At 37.2% G+C, this 21,598-nt stretch overlaps 1 protein-coding gene and 1 non-coding gene across 3 annotated transcripts in view; one reads left to right on the top strand and one right to left on the bottom strand.

Moving 5' to 3' along the window:
- CADPS (calcium dependent secretion activator) overlaps nt 1-21,598 on the bottom strand; it is a 494,336-nt gene that overhangs the window by 387,157 nt on the left and 85,581 nt on the right. The window lies entirely within an intron of this gene.
- On the top strand, nt 19,637-19,738 carry LOC143658154 (U6 spliceosomal RNA). Its single transcript, XR_013163165.1, has one exon. It is a non-coding gene; the product is annotated as a U6 spliceosomal RNA (small nuclear RNA).

Raw genomic sequence — 21,598 nt, 5'->3', positions numbered from 1 at the left:
TCCTGGCCCATGCACTGCCCCCCCCCCAAACAAACAAATAACAAAACCCCAAACAAACAAAAATTCAACAAATGCTGTTGCAATAACAGGATGCTCACATGGAAAAAGAATGAAATGTGACCCTGCCACAAAGCAAAAAAAAAAAATTCTGGACCCCCAAATTTATCCGTCATCTATTCCTTCTTTCCTTCACTAACTATTTATTGAACACCACCATGTGTCAAGTACTGTTCTAGGTACTCAGGATTCAGTAGCAATTTAAAAAGTAACAAATTTGCCCTTTTGGAGCTACCATTCTAGCTGACCCTCATGATCTTAATGGATGGTAAGAGTTCACATCCAACATTTTACTTAGTATCTAATAAAAGAAGAGGCAAACTCTGATTCATAATTTTCTGTGCAGGCACCAAAAGAAATATGGCTCCATGGATCAAATTTGGCCATGAGGATGGCCAAATTTCTTTCTTTAATAGAATAAACAGAGTTTAAAGAGCAGAGATATTGGGTTACATGGAACTAAAACCTAAATAGGAAGAAAAGTGGCCTCAGATTCTAAAAGTTTTGAATATAGTTCAGATTATTCTCTTCCTCTAAGGATCATACTCCATCCTTCCAGAATATCCCAGGGGTTAGAGAAAAAAAACACAAATAATCAACATGCATGGTTTTCCTTGTACGAACGACATAACTAGTCAATCTGAGCAAGATCTGGATGAGCAATCTCAGAGGTGTGTATTCCTGGTCTGTGTCCTGGCATAAAGGCCAACTCTAGCTCCCATTTTTTCCTCCAATGGACCCATTTTGAAAGTCGCCTTTTTCCAAAAATCATGAATTTATGAAGTAATAGTTTTTTTTTTTTTTTTTACCTTTTATTAAGAATAAGATGGAAAAAAATTAATCTGGGCTTCAGTTCAGCAATACCCTTATACTGAATTGATATAATTCCAGGCATAATGATTTAGTCATCTTTGGATTATAAAGAGACAGCAAAGAAAACCCTGAGCTAGACAATTGGGTTTGAAATCCAGCTCAGCCCTTTATTTCATGATCCTGGGCAATTTAACTAACCAAATAGTCATGATTATAAATTTAGATGAAACCAATAAAAAAAGATATATGCACAAGACTATTAGCTGAAGTATTACTTGGAATAGTCCCCAGTCTATTGGTGGGGACTGACTGAATAAACTATGGTATATCCACACAGTGGTGTACTATAAAACCATATTAAGGGGGTCGAGAACAGCTTTGGATACAGATATGGGTGAGCTCCAGTATATACTGTTAATTAGAAAACCTGTGAGGCAGCGAAAATATGTATGGTATACATCTGAGAGAGGGGGGAGGAATACATACATGCACACATACACCCACATACATAATGCTTTTATTTTAAAAATGCAAGTTAAACCAATGCTTAAAATGAAAATGATTTCTCGGGGGAAAGTCTCGGAAATAGGATGGTGAGGAAACAACACAGCAACAATGAACACTCTTTATATCTGGCTGATGATCTTTGAATCCCAAATCCTAACAAAAGGCACGAGCATTCCTAGGAGCAATGGCTGATCTCTGCCCGAGGCATGAGATGTATGAGATGACCCTTATCTTACTGGAAATTAAAATAACTATCAAAGACTGCTGTAATCTTGTGTAAAGGAATAAAAAAACAACTAGAGGAGGTTCCCACTGGGCATAGATGATTTGAGAATCAATAATAGGAATGACTACACAGGATTTGATGTAAAATATATCACAATAATATTCAAAAACAAAACAAAAAACGAATAATTTGCGTTGATAACATAAACAGATAGTACCAAGCACTTTTTTTTGCCTTTCCTCTGTGAACTGTACTTCTGATTAAATAAATGATTAAGAAAACCGTGTCTTTATAAACTTGTTCCAGCTAATAAATAACTTAAAAGAATGTTAAACTCTCACCCTGCTACATCCCCTAATGGATCTAGGAAATGATCATTGATGGCTATTAAAACCCCAAAAGGGAGAGAGCTGTCATGTGACTATTGATAGAAGAACAGATATTGCCCCTGAGGTGTTCCTGTTAACAACAACAAAGAAGGCCAATCTAATTGTCATCAAGTGGTTGAATCTTCCCACAGATTTATGGGACTGCAGAGGACCACGTTAAATAATACCAAGGGGTTGCAATCAGCAGATTCCAGGACAATGTCCTGGTATCTTCAACAAAAAAAACTGCCAGCAAAAAAAAGGAGTGGTGCAAGCAGTGTGGACAACCAAAGTTAGGCTGAGTCTCCAATCTTGGGGTTTGTTCATATGAAACTTAACCCCACAAAGGATAGGTCAAGCCTACTTAAAATTAGGCCTAGGAGTCACCCCCAGGAGAACCTCTTTTGTTGCTCAGATGTGGCCTCTCTCTCCAGTCAACACAACAAGCAAACTCACCACCCTCCCCCTGTCTGTGTGGGACATGACTCCCAGGGGTGTGGACCTTCTGGACAGCATGGGACAGAAATCCTAGAATGTGCTGAGACTCAGCGTCAAGGGATTGAGAAAAACCCTAGAGTGAGCTGAGACTAAGCATCAGGGAATTGAGAAAAACCCTAGAGTGAGCTGAGACTAAGCATCAGGGGATTGAGAAAACCTTCTCGCCCAAAAGGGGGAAGAGTGAAATGGGACAAAATAAAAGGTCAATGGCTGAGAGATTCCAAACAGAGTTGAGAGGTTATCCTGGAGGTTATTCTTACGCATTAAATAGATATCACCTTGTTTATCAAGATGTAGTGGAGAGGGTGGAGGGAACTGCCTGAAAATATAGAGCTGTGTTCCATAGCCATGTTTCTTGAAGATGACTGTATAATAATACAGCTTTCACAATGTGACTGTGTGATTGTGAAAACCTTGTGTCTGATGCTCCTTTTATCTACCTTATCAACAGAGGAGTAAAACATATGGAATAAAGATGAATAATAGGGGGGACAAGGGGGACAAATGTTAAAATAAATTTAGATTGAAATGCTGGTGATTGGTGAGGGGGAGGGGTGGGGGGTATGGTATGCATGAATTTTTTTTCTGTTTTCTTTTTATTTCTTTTTCTGAACAGATGCAAATGTTCCAAGAAATGATCATGATGATGAATATGCAACTATGTGATGATATTGTGAATTACTGATTATATATGTAAAACGGAATGATCAAAAGTTAAGAACGTTTGCGTGCATTTGCTGTTTTTTGGTATTTTAAAAAATTTTAAAAAAATAATTAAAAAAAAAAGGAGTGGTGTGGGGAGATAGAATCTGTAGATGAAAATATATATAAGAGCCGTATCAGTCAGTTGCAGTATATAGACTGATTTGAATAAACAACTAGAAAATACTTGTGAGAACATTAGGAAGGTGAACATTAACTGATATTTTAATATATTAAGGTGTCATTGTTAATGTTTTAGGTATAATAATGGAACCAGTGCTTAAGTTTGAAAAATAGGCCCTTATATTCTGGAGAGTCACACTAAAACATTCATGGATATGAAGTTATGTCTGGGATTTGCTTCAAAATCATTTGGTAGGGGGCCTGGGGAGTATGTATGAAATAGATTAGCCATGAAGATATTTAATAAGCTGGGTGATGAGTATGATCTCTCTACTTCTGTATATGTTTGCTATATTCATTATTAAAAAATAGTTTTTAGGGTGGGCCACGGTGGCTCAGCAGGCAGAGTTCTCACCTGCCATGGTGGAGACCTGGGTTTGATGCTTGGTGCCCACGCAAAAAAAAAAAATTTTTTTTGAAGTTAGAATGTGAGAGAGTGATCTCTCCAACTTTGGTGGAAGTGGTAGTTGGGTGGGAATTGTCAGTGATTGGAGGTATTTTTAGCAATTTAACTTCCCTATCATAATCATGCTACTTCTCAACCTCCTAATAAAATATATAAAATGAGTTATATATATATATATTCATATGTATATATAAAATATATTATATATATTACAAATATATGTATATATTTTTTTTGCATGGTCAGGCGCCGGCCATCGAACCTGGGTCTCCAGCATGGCAGGCCAGAACTGTGCCTGCCGAGCCACCTTGGCCCACCCTCGAATATACTTTTAAAAGCTGCACTGTGAATACCGCACACCTTGAATGTTGCCTTTGCTATCTAGCACTTGTTTTAGTTGATACCAAAATAGCTATCTTATATTCACCCAGGCCAGAATACTGAAATCTCTGGCCATTCCCCAAACTGACAGGACCCATGGAAAGAAAGCCATGTGACCCCATTAAACTCCCATCAATTTCTCACCTCCCAATAAGATAAGCATAAATGAATGTGAGAAAAGGAGGATCAACACTGTTGCTATAAGTTATTCTATAAGGCAAAAACAAAAATGGCAGTCTCAAACCTATTAGGAAGCCTGTTCTCCCAATTCTAACATTAAAGGGGATGTATTTTTATATATGGATCGGCATCATTAACACAGAGCCATGCCTTATGCATAGTGTGTCTTAAGACGTTAGCTAATGATAGTTGACGGCCATCACAATGATCAAAACATAAAAAAATAGGATCCTAGGACATGAAGACAAATTCTTTACAAAATAAATCGATGCTATAGAGAGAGTAATTTGAAAGCAGAACCGTTGTTGGAAATGGATTCTTTATTGTAAGAATATTCCTGATGTAACAGTATACTAGAAAAATCTCTTTTAAGTATTGGAAATAATTCTATAAACCTAATTAATCAGGTTTTAGAGGTTTTGAACTAAGAGTTTCAGAAGCTTTTAGATTTGTTTTTATAAAATATAAGGAAGCAACCCTGTTCCATTTGTTGGAAAAAAATAATAGATAAAATTGGAGAAAACAGCAATTTACTAGATGAATTTCAGCAACAATCTTTGCTTAATTGGTGAATGAAATTGTAACATGGATATATTTATCTTAAAAGTGCAGCCAAAGTTACCCATCAGAGATAAAAGAGATGCCCACTGGATATGGGGATCTTTCTGAAGCATCTTTTCTAGTTATGATCCAGTATTGGAGAAAATTGAGAACTGGGCCTCTAAGTTACTGATTCACAAAGCATTAAACAAGAGTTTCTGAAACTACTGAAGCATCTTCAAGCATATTGCTTTCATTAAAATATTACTTATAATGATCTTTTCATGAGAGTAAAAACACTTTTGTATCATTGATGAAGACAAAACCAAAACAATATTTCATCTTTGGTTCATCTTTTTTTCATTTCTACTTTTTACATTTGTTTTATTACATAAATAATGTATTTATACAGTATTAGTTATTAATAAACAAATTTAAAGAAGGGTTATCCCTATTGTGTTTTACTGATCGGATGTGTCTGCAACATTTTAGAGACTATGGATATAGCAACCAAGGGCTTTCAATCTGGAATCAAACTGTTTTGAGTTTGAATTCTGATTCCATTGCCCATTAATTGATGTGGCCTTGGGGAAACAGTTTGGCTTCTTAAAGCCTCAGTTTGTTTGTAAAATGGGTATAATAATAATAATATCTTCATTATGATTGCTATAAAGACTAAGTGAGGTAATGCATGAAATTATAGCTCTGTGTTGGGCACATTGTAAGAATCCTAAAATGCTGGTTGCTGCCATCATCATCATCATCGTCATTCTAGTGATGCAGCCACATTGCCTGGTTACCACCATCCATGTCATGTTCTAAATGAGATCCAAGTAGCCTTCAGGGTGTCTTAGGGAGCCTGACACTTGCATAAGAAAATTCATTACTTATTTTGGCAGTTTTATTAAAGGCATGACTGCTCAACTAGGCCAGGAGTTCCTTAAGGCTCACATGGATGTCATGGTATGTACCAAACACAGTCGACTCTGAAATTATTTAAAAGGCAGAGGTTGCAATACCTTTCCTCACTTGTTACCTCCTTTAGTTTGCCTGCAAAGTATGCCAGTGAAAAATAAGTGGCTCTTGGAAGAAACCAGACAGGCCACAGTGTCAAGCACTTTTCAGTAATGTGTCCTTTTTTCCATCTTCCTCTTGTTGCTGCTTGTGTCCCAGCATCATATGGTTTCTGTATCCCTAGATCTCCTTAGATGAGAACAACCTGACTTAAAAGGAAGTTGAGATGAGCATGCACTTTACTATGGACATTGGTAAAAGTTATTCACTTCTCAATGCCCACTTAAATAAGATTCATGCTTCCAACTCATGTGTTTTAAAGACCCATTAGAATGACCTAAAGACATACACAGCTGTATTTTTATATTTTGAAAAGCTATTGCATATGTATTTCAGTCTCTGTTTTAGTTCCTGATTCGATACCATGGCTGTTGCTAAAGAGATTTTCCCACCAGACAGAGTCTCTTCTAAATGACAGGGTTATTAGTGTACTTTCAATCAGATAACTTGTTTATTTCAATAATATACTGTCTTGCTTCTTTCTGTGTGCTCAACCAAAGAGCTAATGAATACAGGCAAAATAAATCTCTTTTCATAAAGAAAGGCAGGATTTCACTCAGACATTTCCAAGGGGACTTTAAAAAACTCCCCTGAACTTCACATTTGAAAGGCTAGAGGCTTAGGGTATTTTTCACTGACCTTAAAAAGGACTGCAAATAGAATTCAGAGTTTAGGGTCTAATATTTATCTTGCTACATATTTAATCCAGGTGATCTGGCAGGTATTCAATGATCAGAACAAATACTATTACTGATTTCTGTGCAGAACAGGAATTCATTTCTGAATGATTGATGTTACTGGGCCAATCTTTTTTTTTTTTTTTTTTTTTTTTTTTTTAAAGGAAAGACAGAGAGAAGGAAGGAAGGATAGAAGGAAGGAAGAAAGGGAAACATCTTTTAAACATTTTCTTGTTTTATTGTATTTTGTTTTTCCGTTTTTTGTTACATGGGCTGGGGCCGGGAATCGAACCGAGGTCCTCCGGCATAGCAGGCAAGCACTTTGCCCGCTGAGCCACCGCGGCCCGCCCATACTGGGCCAATCTTGGTAGTTAAAGGCAAAGGTTTTGGTATCAGAAAGAATTGGTTTCTGACTACATCTCTTCAGTTCCCAGATGGGTGATCCTGGACAAAGTAATAACCTCTCTTGGCTTCTCATAGCAATAGCATCTACCTTCATGGTTGTTGTGAAGATTAAATGAGATGATATGTATAAATACACATTGCCTAGACAAAAATAAGAATCCACTTTATGTAAGCTCCAATCAATTATTATCATCAGCACCATTTGCATTTTTATCATGAAGTCATTTGACACTTTAAAGTGGGAATGGAGAAGCTTTGGAGAAAGCTCTAATTACAACAATTTTCTGGAAGCTCCGGTATGCTTAACGCATTTGCTGTGCAATGCTGGGTCTCATTTTCTCCAAGTGGAAAAATGGGCTTCACAACATCTGCTGAAAGATTTCCCCAAGTGGGAAGCCCAGCAAAGCCTAATGCATTAATCTTATAGAATCTGAAAGGAAATCTTAAGCTCATAAAATCGAATCATAAGGACACAAATTCTACTCATATTCAGTTCTCAGTGACTCCTCTTAATGAAGCTAAGTATCAGTGGCCACCATTTCCTGAGTATTCCCTATGAGCTGGACATGGAACCAAGAGCTTTATGGGTACTGGTTCAGTGATGCCTCGTCACCAAACCTGGGAAGTCACAGCTATCACAAGTGAGGAAACCAAGACATAGGGAGACTAGGTAACTTGCCCAAAGTCATAGAACCAGGACAGCAAACCCATGTTCCAAGCTGATGTTTTTAATAACCCCATTACACTCCCCCTAAAAGAGAAATAGGAGTGTGAGTCCAACCAGCAGACACTAAAAATCAGTTATATTGGAGATGGCATGCCTGCTGCCATTTTCTTTGTCTCATGAATTGCTCAGGTTAATTTGTCCCAATAAGTTGCATTCTCTGAGCCTGAGCTGACATCAATTGATAACAAGGAAGAAGTTTTAAAAAGCTGGCAAAAATGAAAAATTTAAAAGTCTGAAACCAGTTCTACACTGAACACATTCCAGAAATATTCCACAAAAGAGGTAATAGTCCATATAAAAATATGAAAGGGATTTGGTTGGAACCTTTTTAGGAGTTTTGTATTTATTCTTAGACATCCTACCAAAGAAAAAAAAAACAACCCTGTAAAAATGTTGCGGAGCAATGGGGTATGAATAATAAATTTAAAGAAATTAATAATTGCAATGAATATTTATTAAGCATCACTCTGTGCCAGGTGCTGGACTGGGTACTTAACGTATACCTCTCCTTCCTTCTTTTCTTCACCAAATTTTTAGTAGCATCTCTATGTAACAGGATTGGGGGTGATTTAAATTGTTTTATTTTTTAATTTGTATTTTCTAACTTCTTATGATGAATAGGTATCATTGCTATAACAAGAAAAATGAATTACTTTGCAAATATAGTAGCCCTATTAGTTTGCATTCCATACAATTTGTTTCTGAATCTAATATTTCCATGTATATCTTTGAAACAGTGCAAAGAAATAGAAGTAGAAAGTATTGTATTTGCCGTGATCACTCTGTCATTCATTGGGAGATAGTCCAGTGGGAAAGCAGAAAAAATAATTCACATAAGGTCTGGGAATATCACTATACACCTAAAATCAGCTCTAGCCAGCACTAATTGACTGCAATTTACAACTCCTTTTGAAGCTTTGGTTTACCCATCTGTAAAATGAGAGGACTGGACAAAAATGACCTTGTTGGTGATCAAAATTATTTTCCTTACTCTGCTGACAATGATCATGGCCTCTAGACCCCAAGGCATTCATGGAAACTCCATCTTCGACAAAGCTATACGTGGAGAAAGGTCATGGTATTGATGAGAGGGTAACAGAGGTTGGCTGGGTTTGCATACACAGCCTCTTATATTTTCCATGTCTAATTAGAACATTTTCAACGAGGCTCTGGTGCTTTTGGAGTCGTGACAATCCTGCTGTGTGTTATTTTAAAAACCGTGGTTTTCTTTTTTTCTTAAGCACATGTTGGCTCCTAAATAAAAGAAATACAAACATATGTACCAGTATTTTCTGTATAATACTGCTAGTCCCCAAAGACTCTAGTATCCATAAGGCAACACAATAGATGATGAGAGTGAAGACAATTTTTCAGGCCAATAAAATAAGGCACGAATGTATTTGGGATTCATTTAAAACAGTTTCTTCTTCTATGCTTACTGAATATTCTACCAGAGAGCGGTCAGACTGAATTTTTTGTGGGGATGGAAGTGTTGTATCTGCTTGTCCAATATGGAAAACAGCTGCCATATATGGCTGTTTAGGTCTTGAAATATGATTAGTGTGACTGAGGAACAGAATTTTAATTAAATTTAACTTTAATTAATTTAAATGTAAATAGCCACATGTGGTTAGTGGCTACCACCAGACACATCAGTTTAAAGTACTTGCATTTGAAGTGTGGTCCATGGGCCAGCAGCATTAGCATTACCTGGGAGCTTTTTAGAAATTCAGAATCGTAGACCCTAGTTCAAATCTAAGCCACCAGAATCTGTATTTTAACAAGATCCCCAGGTGATTCATATGTAAACTAATAGTTGAGGAGCACCGCTCTAGAGAAAACTGCTTAACTTGCCATTTCATGGGCTTCGTCACTCAAGCAACAAAATGATCGTTTGATTAATCAGCAAATACCAGTGTCTGCCCAGGACCCCATGCACTGGACCAGGCACAGGAGGGAAATTAGAAAAGGCATGCGAGTGGGTGTTAGGCAGTAACACACGTAGTAGACAGAAGAAGGAACTCAAGGTCAACCCCTTCTGACAATATCCTTTCTAAATGTGCTATCTTGGGCAAGTTAGTTTTCTTTTCTGAGACTCTTTTCTCATCCCCAAAGAATAAATGAGACAATACACATTAAGTACTTAGGACATCCAGTACAGAGCAAGTGCCCAATAAATGGTCATTATTGCTTGTTGTTTTAATTATCAAGGTTCTTACAATGTAACTGCAAGAGACCCACAATCAAACTAGTGTTTATTTGGATCCCTGAAGCAGATCAGAGCCTCAACTGTCATGCTAAAAAGACACTGAATCTCACGTGGGTTCATTTAACATGGAGGGGGAGATAGATACTCAATACACGGATAGGTTATTTATTAATAAAATACCATAAGGTAATAAATTCAGTTATTAATGAGTATATTTGCTTAATAGTTAAGGATCATGTTGTCTGCTACAGGGTTTTGGTAAGTTTTCCTGATAAAAACAGGATAGTTTATTCATTTAGCAAACATTTATTGAGAACCTACTTTTGGGAGACTCTATAGCATAGAGGTTAAAAACAAGGATTCTGGAGCCAGATTGTCTAGCTGGGAAGCTCAGCTTTGCCACCTTCTAGCAAATGTTTTAACTTTTCTGGATCTCATCTGTAAAATGGGCATAATAGTTGTATCAACCTCACATGACTATGCAAATAGTAAATGAGTTGCTTTATCTACAGGACTTAGTAGCGTGTTGAGTACTTGGCAACTCGGTAAGTATAAACTAGTAAGACACAAGTGAATAAGTAAAAGCATACATGTACCTCAAAAAAAAGAAACTAAGTAGCTAAGTGACTTAAAAACAAACACTATTCTGCCTAAAGATCATCAGCCTAAGAAGTATTTGGAAGTACTTTTCTTCACAAATTAATTCTGCCCATATTTTGCTCAGCTTTCAGACCAAATGTTGTAAGAACTCATAAATACCAAGTGACAGCAAGCATTGACAACAATTGTAAAATATACAAAAAGTTCAAAACAGCATAGGAATGTGGCATAGTTACTTATTTGATTTTTTAGATCAAGCATATCCCTTGACATCTTTCCTTTCTGGTTTCTTTGGGAGTCCATACCACTGTCAGAGGTAAAACTGAGTTATCTCTATGCAGCAGGGTGCTTTTTCTATCCTCTATAACTGAGTCTTCTTGGAAAGAAGCCAACACAGGCCTGAATTATATAGAATCAGTTTAATTGATGCTGTGGACCAAATTTATCCATAAAGTGAATTAAAAATTGTGGAAGAGTTTGGAGAATCAGAGTCAGCATTTAAGCTAATGTATCCAGCAGATCATCCCATTAAGCATTCTTTCTCATTTTCCCTTTATCACTGTAAACTCAGAACATGGGCCTTTTGACACAAACCACTGCTGGAAAATTACGCACCAAATAACTGGGGTCCTTTCCTGTGATTCATCCTGACCCTAGCTACAGAAATCCTGGTTAGCTCACATTGAGTCGAGATGGGATTATTTTCTGAGGGTAGTGAAGCTGGCTTTTAGAGAATTTCAATCGCTATGTTTACGGATTTCTAATTTTCAGAAAATTTTTTAAAAAAATCAGAAACCTGAAACCATCTTGAGACTGGTACATGCATGTGTGTGTGTGTGGTGATTTTGCTCTTCAGGGTCATCATTATGGATTGTAAATAATGTAGATAACACCCCAGAAGAGCCCCTGCACAGCAAGAGTACCAATTAACATCCAATCTGTCATATGGATCTGCGGAACTCCTCAGGCTGTCCTACAGACCAGCAGTCTGGAACCAACATAGACAATTTGCAACCAATGAATTGCAAATTGGATTTGCAATTCGTTAAACCCGGCAAATGATCATCAACAACCAAAAAACTGTACAATCACTATCAGCCAAGATAAGGGTGTGAAGAGATGGGGCTAGTCTCCAACGCAGCTGATAGACTAAGTTAAATTAAAAGTATGATAGAACAGTGCAGCCTGGGTTCAAATTCCAGCTCTGGTACAATTAGCTGTAAAAACGTGAGCAAGTTAAGTAGACCCTCTAAGTTTTCCTTTCCTCTATCTTGAACAAGGATAACAATCATACCTACCAGATAAGGTTGTGACACCTAAGGTAGCGATAGAAGCCTGCAGTTACATAGCCCCTACTTAGCATAGGGAAGGGGCTATTCTAAGCACTTTTCCTATATTTCCTAACTACCTGGCTGTTATTTGTTATCCATTCCCCCCCCCCCCCACACACACACCCATTTTATAGCTAAAGAAATAAAGTCACACATACTTTAGTAACTTACCTAAAGCCACAGAGCCAGTAACTGGGTGGGGGTAGTATTGGAACCCATGCAACCGACTCCAGAGCCCGCATGGTAACCACTGCCCCATGAGACACTTGGCACACTGCCTGGAATTTTGGTAAGTCCTCAATGATTTTCACTATTGTTACTATTGCCTTATGCAGGAATGTAACGAAAAGAGAGCAGAAGCCACTGCTAATGTCCCTCATTTTGTCGCCTGTCCTTAGGAAAAGGAGAGACATGCAGAGACATTTTTGTGGGTGAGAAAATGTGCTGGTCATGTGGATAAGACAGGTCCAAAGTAATGGATGCAGAAGCTCTTCCTAATGAATGTTCTGGTCTCAGGAGTTTAGGTAAAGCATTTTCCAAAACCTCATTTCTCCCTTCTCTTCTTGAGCATCAGTTTGTGGAAAGCGGATGCCAGTAATTAGCCTGTCGGAAGCTCTCCTTCCAAACTTTATCTCCCTAGGCTCTTACATTCATGGGCTCCCATGAGTCCTTTCTCTGCAGTCCTCTGAGTTCTGGTCTTAGCCACCAACAAGCCAATTTATTTTTATTGACCATCTTTTCTCTGAATTTTGGCCCTCCAACTTTCCAATTTGACTTCCATATGATAGTAGACCTACTATGCCCCCCAAAATCTCCAAGTATGCCCTGCCTCAGGGCCTTTGCACACACTAGAATGCTGTCCCAGCAGTTCTTTGCAAAGCTAGCTCCCCCTCACCCTTTAGGTGTCATCTCCAAATCACCTGTTCTGACCTCTGATTTAAGTCTCTCCCCTGACCTCTCTATCATCTTCTTTATCTTTTGTATTTCCTCATAATACTTTCCTTTTGGTAAGAGTCTTGTTCACATATGCCCTAGAAGTAAGCTCCATAAGGGTCATCTTGTTCACTTGTTTATCTTGCTCCCTTGTGTATCTTGTTCATCACTGCAATCCGTATATTAGCATGTGTATGTTCAATAAACATCGCCTTAACAAATAGATGAATTTGTCCTTCTGGCATTCACTCTATTCCTTGGGCTTTTCTTCTTCCCTCTCTAGACTTGTATTTTTAAGGCTTTTCCTGCTTGACTGACTTCCTATTTCAGGTTATTCCTCATGAGTCCTCATTCATTCAATTATTCATTCAACAAATATTTATTGAGTGCCCACAAAGTGTTAGACTTTGGAGCAAAAACATAAATAAAACACATTTTTTTTCCCTGTAGAGCTTTTAGACTATTAGGTGAGGCAGCTGTAGATATTCGATTTCAACAGAATGTTTGATTTCCCACTGTTATTCCGGAATGCAGAGGGGGCATTAGCAAAACCTGAGTGGTGGGGGAAAGCTTCTTGCAGAACAGGAAAGAGAAGCTGATTTTTGAAGGCTGAGTATGAGACAGTCAAGTAAAGAACACTGGGACAGCCTTTCCAGGTGGAAGGAATAACATCAACAGAGTATGGAAATCATGTTGGGGGAGATCTCAGTGGCTAAATATTAGATGGTTCAGTGTGAGGAAGGGATGGCATAGGTCAGATTATGGGTGATCTTGGATTGAGTGTTAAAAAAAGCTTGAACTTGATCCTATAAGCAATGGGGGCTACTGAAAGTGTTAAACAAGAGGGTAAGGACTTCAGGGAAGATGTTATGTTCTTTGGATCTTTTTTTCTTCTTCTTCTTTTGCATGAGCAGGAATCGAACCCAGGTCTCCACACTGGCAGGCGAAAACTCTGCCTGCTAAGCCACCATCGCAGGGCCCTGTTCTTTGGATTTTTAAGAAGCAAACCCAAAGCTTTCTTTCCTTGGAGGACGGCAATTTGCATTTCGTCAAGTTAAGAGAAAGTGAAGTCCATGAAGGAGTTACATAAGCAGGCAAATGTCGTGTTAAAAAGACATTAAAATTTTTGCCAGAGAAGGCCTACAGCAGGGAGAGTCAAGGCCTGGGCATAATTGCACTTCTTATTTATACTGGCATCATTTGCTTAAACTAAGCTATGATTTCATCCTAATGGGAAACCATTTCTGATTCAACTTAAATGACCTGCATAAATATTTTACAGCCAGTCAGGATCACTAAATTCGAGGAGAAGCTAGACCACTTAATAAACTTGTGTGCTTTACTGCCAAAGAGAAAAAAATTTTTGAATAAATGTAGGAGATGTTGGAATGGAAAGGAATGTGTGACAGAAATTCTTCTGACAAAGCAGCCATTGCTATGAGAACACTAGTTCCCATTAACTTAGTACTTAGTAATCACTTATTAATTTAATGAATCCTAGGTTATTTTACTTCTTGCATCATTTTTCCTTTGTTCTAAGAGAAAAAGACATGTGAGACAGTTAAAAGGTTATCTGGCAAAATTAACCAGTGTACAGAGTTAATCTGTATTATCTAACTCGAATTCTCACCAGAAAATAAGTTTGGGGTACTGTATTGGTTTCTCTGCAGGGACAATTCAAGAAATAATGAGCCCCATCCTTTTTTTTTTTATTTTTGCCAGTTATATCTCTTTGTTTTGTTCCCCACTGGTTGTGCCCCATAGCTTGTTTGATCATCTTATGGGCAGGAATCAAGTTGTTGGCTTTTGTGTCAAAACTTAACATCCAGGGCTCTGCAGGTAGTAGATGCTCAGAAAATACTTAATGAACAATGAATCAATCAATCAACTCTCACTCCACACTGCCTCCTGTTAGACATGAGGCATGGATATTGCCATGAAAGGAGAGCCAAAAGGTTTCCTGAGAGTTGCCTATAATAAATAATCTTTTGGGACTGCAACATACCCATATGTATGTTTTAAGGACCATCGTGCAGACTAAAAGCAAAACAAGATTTAACATATTTAACAAATATTGAACATCTACTTGTTTCAGACCATCTGTTTGGAACTATGAATACAAAAGTGGGTGAGAAAGACATGGTTCCACCCCCATGGAGCTTACAGACAAATGGAGGTAAGATAGACAATATACAAATAAACTTTAAATAAATTATACATTTTAGATTGGGATAAGTGCAACAAAGGGCAGTAAAGGGAGATAAAATTTCTATTCACCTTTTAAGGCTCAGCCCTGTTAATCTTAACTCAATGCCCCAAAGTTGGGTTAGGTACCTTTTTCTGTCCCCTTCCACCCAACCTTCTGCATAACCCTCTTAATAGACTCTCACTTTTTATCCCCAATAGGCTTACTTGTCAGTATTCCTACCAGACTATGAACAAGAATCTCACACATTATAAACATCCATTAAGAGTTTGCTGGATGCATGAATGAATGACCTACACTGGCTCTGAAGGTCTTTTGGCATTAACTTCACCAACCATTCCTGGTGTAACTTTATAGAACTGCTACTCCAACCTTTAGCTGAAAATCATTTTCAAGCATTCTTTAGCCACATACTCACTTGTATACCCCATCTAGGTCATATGTTTCTAAGTTGCCCACATTCTTCAGAAAAGCAACACCATACGATATAGCATTGTTGACAGTGGTTCCCTGTGTACTCTTAGGAGCTATTGTATACAAGGTCAAAGAATCAAAGGGGCTGGTAACAGAATTAATGTAACTGAGGGCTCACCTTTCAAACCATGTAGCTGGAGTAAAGCACTCCAGCTCTAGAGAAGATACATTCTAGATTCATTTCTGGGCTCTGTCACCTACTCTTCCTACAAGCTCACTTATGAAACACTCTCTTAATATCTTGGCAGAAAAAAGAATATATGTTCACAAAACCAATCTGATTCTTCCAATTTTTAAAAAATAACTTGTTTCCCCTATGGGAAATATTCAGTTCTAAATATATATTTTGTAAAGCAGCAGGATAATGTTAGGATTGAGGGTATAGATTCCAGAGTCAAATAGACTCTATTCAAGTGTTGGCTTTGCCAGTTTCTGTGAGTGTGATCCTGAGAAAGTTACTTAATCTCTCTGAGCCTCTACTATGTTTATGTATGAATGTGGAAAACACTGTCTACTTCTGGGGTTGTAATGAGGACTGAATGAGATTATGTATCTAAAGGGCTTAGCCCAATGGGAAATGAGAGCTCAATAAATGTTTGCCACCACGACCTCGTCATTACCCTTCTATTCTCTGTAGTGTCTCTCCATGGTATATTTTTGACAGCTTTGGTTCCAGACTGTCTTCTCAAGGATGTCAGTATGTCAAGCCATCTTAGAAGAGTGAGACAGAGTCCAGGAGAACAGGCAGATTTGTTTTGTGACTAGGATGATTAAGATAATGTCTTCCTCTGGGACAAAGATTGGGTAAACTGTCTAGTAGCCCCTTAAAAGATTGGGATTTTCTAAGCTCAGGGATCCTCCCTGTGAGACGGCCGCATGCATGTCTGATATCGGTCTGGCCTCCTCCCAGGTTACACCCCAGGACTCAGGGGGCCTGGGGAACCAGTGTGAACAGGAAGTACATGCTACATGCCAGGCGTGAGCAGGAGAGGTCTGTCTCTGACCTAGGAGTTCTGTGTCATCTGCCAGGATTTATGACTTTCTGGGAGGCTAATTTATGAGCTTCCAAGTAAGGTAAAATCTCAGACCCTTCACAGTAGTTGAGTATCATCATATTCACCGTCATTGTTTTGGGTAAAGAAAATGCTAAAAGTAAATATTAAGATCTTTATCTTAAGTGAAACTCCTTGCATGAGTCAGGGGTACTACTTCCATAAAAAGCACAAATCATTTGACTTTAATACATGGACTATGACTAAGTTATACTCTCATCCAGAATTTTGCAGAAAAATGAAAATTAGATTAACTGTGAGGATATTTGAAAATCCAGTTAATTTGGGGTATGTTTACTCAATGAGAATATTTAAATATAGCATTATATTTAAGTTAAAAAATGCAGCTTTGTACAGGTTCATTTATTTCTGCCTGTTTGAAGGCACAGAGTTCAAAAGTAGAGCTCCCTGTGCAATTTGGTGTATATATGGCACTGCTATGATCTTGTTGAATGTTTCTTAATACCTTTTTTATCTATGCCATTTCCATTAAATGGTTTGGAATAAACAAGGACAAAAAAAAAAAAAGATTAAAACATCTCTTCCAGAAAATTCATTACAAAACATTCTTCCCTGATGTCTTATGAAAAAAGCAATTTTAAACCTATAGCCAATTTAATTTTCCTTCTTTCTATTTTTATACAAAGATACAAAGTCTTCTAAGATACAGAGCTAGAGTTCTGTAGTTATAAAAGCTAGCATTACCCCATACAGCAACTGTTAAAAACAATAAAAGAAAAAAAAGGGCAGTGTGATGGTGACTCAGTGGCAGAATTATTGCCTGTCATGCTGGAGACCCAGGTTTGATTCCTGGTGCCTGCCCATGCCCCTCTCCCCCCAAAAACAATGTTGAAAAAAGAGATCAGACTTCAATTAAAGATATGAATGAAGCTGAGTAGGACTAAGGTAAATCAGACTAAAGGATAAAAGAGCTACTGACTGTATTTTAAAGTACTTCAGCATCTGTGTAAGGCCAAAGGAAGAGATATTTATTTGGTGCTATATTTATATTTCCAGGATCACGGTATTTAATTTAACTTGTATGGTCAGCTTATTCGAACACCATAATTACATGGAACCATAAATAGGGAGTGAAATCTTGTTGGTTTATAAAGGTTGGTGTGATGTCCTGATACATCCTAGAGTAAGATGGGCAAAAAATAAAAAGCACTTGCAAAGTCCCCTTGAAGGACTGAGGTAAAAGGTGGAAAAATTAAACTTCCTCATCTGGGTAAGATCTGACATTCTCGCAAGCACTGGGACTGCCAATTTGATGGAACAGGCCCTCCATCTTGGGGACTGCCCTTATGAAACTTATTCCTGTAAAAGAGAAGCTAAGCCTACTTATAACTATGCCTAAGCATCACCCCCAGAGAACCTCTTTTGTTGCTCAGATGTGGCCTCTCTCTCGAAGCCAACTCCGCAGGTGAACTCACTGCCCTCCCCACTGACATGTGATGTGACTCCCAGGGGTGTAAGTCTCCCTGGCAACACAAGACATGACTCCTGGGTATGAGCCTGGCCCCGCCCTGGCATCATGGAAATGAGAAAGGCTTTTTGACCAAAAAGGGGAAGATAAAGTGAAAGAAAATAAAGTTTGAGCAGCTAAGAGATTTCAAATTGAGTTGAGTGGTCATTCTGAGGTTATTCTTATATAGTATATAGATATCCCTTTTCAGATGTTTGTGTATTGGAGTAGCTATAGAGAAATACCTGAAACTGTTGAATTGTAATCCAGTAGCCTTGATTCTTGAAGATGATTGAATAACTATAGAGCTTTTAAAGTATGAATGTGAAAACCTTGTGCGCGACACTTTCTTTATCCAGCATATGGACAGATGGGTAAGAAAATAAAAAAAACAGAAAATAAATAAACAATAGGGGGTATGGCAGTCATGGGATGTTTTGGGTGTTCTTTTTTACTTTTATTTTTATTCTTATTTTTATTGTTTTTGGAATAATGAAAATGTTCAAAAATCCATTGTAATGATGAATGCACAGCTTTATGATGATACTGTGAGCCACTGATTGTACACTTTAGATTATTATATCTCCATAAAAAAGTCTTTGAAGAAAAAAAACCTAAGCAAAAATACTAAAAAAAAAAGATACAATCTTCTTTTCCTTCAAGGCAACACATAAGCCTAGGCACATTTGTTAAGGTGGCAGGCTAGGTCAAGTTCTGGCTCCATCATTTACCAGTGCTGTGGCTGACCTTGGACTGGGAGCCCCAGTTTCTTCATCTGTAACATGGCCACTATAACATATACTTCAAAAAGCTTCTTAGAATGCTTTGTGAAGACTAATTAGATATGTCTACATATATTATACATACATATATATATATATATATATATATATATATATATATATATATATATATAAAACACCTATATGGCATATATACAACCCATTATATATATCACCTATATATATACATCCATATCATGCATACATATATATCACTTGTATAGTAAATGTCATTGATGCAAAAATTTCCTGGCATATATGAATGAATAGAAATAATTCTTGCCTCACAGCTGCTCTTTGGATTTAGAATTTTGGCTTCCTCTTAAAGATAAAATAAATAACTGCATAGAATTTATTTATGTATTACAGGGATGATATCAAAGTTATGGTCTTCTATATTGGTCAGTGAGATCTCAGTGAAGAACTGGGAAAAAACATTTTTTCATATCTAATTTCCTTGATAATCTTTTCTTGCCCTGAAGAATTTCTAGGATTTTACTTCATGAACAGTATCAGTTGTGTAACGTTCCTATTTTGTTGTGGCCACCAAGAAGGTCTAAATAAAATCTGTAAGTTAATTTTTAAAACCCCTCAGTTCTGACTTGATAACATTAATCATAATAATATCAGCTTCCATTCATTTAGCACCTACTGTATGCCATGTGTCTTTTTGTACATCATCCCTATTTCTCACACATATCCTGTGAAACAGTTGTCATTACCCCATTTCACAGATGAAAACAGAGGCTCAGAAAAGTGACACAACTTGTTCAGAGTCGTGCATGAGATAAAGTGGGATTTGAATGCTGGTTGTTCTGACCTCAGAATGTATGTTCTATGCTCACTTCAACAGCACATATACTACAATCAGAATAACAGAAGATTAGCATGGCCCCATGCAAAGACGCCATGCAAATTCATGAAGTGTTCTATATTTTTAAGCTATTAAAGCTAATAAACAAGTTCAGCAAAGTGGCAGGGTTCAAGATCAACATACAAAAATCAGCAGAGTTTCTGTACAATAGTAATAAGCAATCTGAGGAGGGAATCAAGAAAAAGAACTCCATTTACAATAGGAACTAAAAAGAATCAAATAAATTTAACCAACTTTGTAAAGGACCCATACAGAGAAAATTATAAAACATTGCTAAAGGAAATCAAAGACTTAAATAACTGGAAGAACATTCCATATTCATGGGTTAAAAGACCAAATATTGTTAAGATGTCAATTCTATCCAAACTGAATTATGGATTCAATACAATTCCAATAAAAATTACAACAGCCTCCTTTGCATAATTGGAAAAACCAATTATCAAATTTATTTGGAAAGGCAAGAGGCCCCAAAAGTAAAAAACATATTGAAAAAGAAGAATGAAGTTGAAGGACTTACACGTCTTGACTTCAAAGCATATTAAAAAGTTACAATGGTCAATACAGTATGGTACTTTCATAAAGATAGATATATTGATCAATAGAGTAGAATTGAGAGTTCAGAAATAGACCCTCACGTCTATGGTCAATTGACTGTTGACAAAGCTGCCAAATCTACTCAGCTGGGACAGAACAGTCTCTTCAACACATGGTGTTGGGAAAACTGGATATCCGTATCTAAAAGAATGAAATAGAAACCCTATGTCACACCATATACAAAAATTAACTCAAAATGGATCAAAGACCTATATATATAAGGACTAGGAACTTAAAACTCCTAGAAGAAAATGTAGGGAGGTATTCAAAAATCTTGTATTAGGCATAAGTTTCTTAGGTTTTATATCCAAAGCACAAGCAACAAAAGAAAATATAGATAAATGGGACCTCCTCAAAATTAAATACTTTTGTGATTCGAGACTTTGTCAAGAAAGTGAAAAGGCAGCCTATTCAATAGGAGAAAATATTTGGAAACCACATATCTGATAAGGGTTTAATATGCAGAATATATAGAGAAATCCTGCAATACAACAATAAAAAGACAAAGAACCCAATTTAATAATGGACAAAAGACTTGAATAGACACTTTTCCAAAGAGGAAATATGAATGACTAAAATACACATGAAAAGATGGTCAACATCACTAGCTATCAGGGAAATACAAATCAAAACCACAATGAGATATCATTTCACACCTACTAGAATGGTCACTATCAAAAAACAGAAAACTACAAGTGTTGGAAAGAATGTGGGAAAATAGGAACACTTATTCACTGCCAGTGGGAATGTAGAATTTTGCAACTGCTTTGGAAGACAGTTTGGTGGTTCCTCAGGAAGGTAAGTAAATACCTGCCATACGATCCAGCAATCTCACTACTAGGTATATAATCTGAAGAACTGAAAACAGAGATGCAAATAGACATGTGAACATGGATGTTCACAGCAGCATATTCACAGTTGCGCAAAGACAGAAACAATTTGTGTTCATCACAAAGAATGGATAAGCAAAGTGTGGTATATATTTACAATGGAATACTATTCAGCTGGAAGAAGGAATGAAGTCCTGATGCATGCAGAAGCAGGGATGAACCTTGAGGACATTATGTTGAGTGAATAAGCCAGACACGAAAAGTCAATTATTGTATGGTATCACAAATAAGAACTAATAATAATGAGCAAACTCTTGGAGCTAAAATCCAGAGTACAGGTTAGAAGATAAAGAATTGGGAGCTGATGCTTAAATTGTACATAATTTTTAACAAGGTTGCTTGTACATGTTTGGAAATGGATAAAGGTGATTGTAGTACATTACTCTGAGTATAATTAACAGGGCTGAATTATGGGTGTGATTAAAAAGGGAAGTTGAGGGT

This window comes from Tamandua tetradactyla, chromosome 15 (assembly GCF_023851605.1).
Source record: "Tamandua tetradactyla isolate mTamTet1 chromosome 15, mTamTet1.pri, whole genome shotgun sequence".
Lineage (NCBI taxonomy): Eukaryota > Metazoa > Chordata > Mammalia > Pilosa > Myrmecophagidae > Tamandua > Tamandua tetradactyla.
The sequence above is the reverse complement of the archived record's forward strand: the minus strand, read 5'-3'. Positions and strand labels throughout refer to the sequence as shown.